Here is a 207-nt window from a genome sequence, read left to right as displayed (position 1 = left end):
GAACGTTATCGTCCTCGGAAGCCCTTGCAATTCATTTCCCATACGCTCCTCCCCCCACGGCCAACCGTACGGCCGGCCCCCCTCCAAAACCCGCACAAACACGCCCCCTATATTAGTGTTATAATTATCCACTAACAGCTTCTTGCAAAATGCAGTTCCAGATATTTAACCCTTTGATCAAACGCTGTAAATTAATTGTTGAGATGG

The sequence above is a fragment of the Zootermopsis nevadensis genome, unplaced genomic scaffold (genome assembly GCF_977971745.1).
Source record: "Zootermopsis nevadensis isolate Lab colony 2312 unplaced genomic scaffold, Znev_1.0 Znev_ptg000022l, whole genome shotgun sequence".
Taxonomy (NCBI): Eukaryota; Metazoa; Arthropoda; class Insecta; order Blattodea; family Termopsidae; genus Zootermopsis; species Zootermopsis nevadensis.
This window is presented reverse-complemented; position numbering follows the sequence as displayed.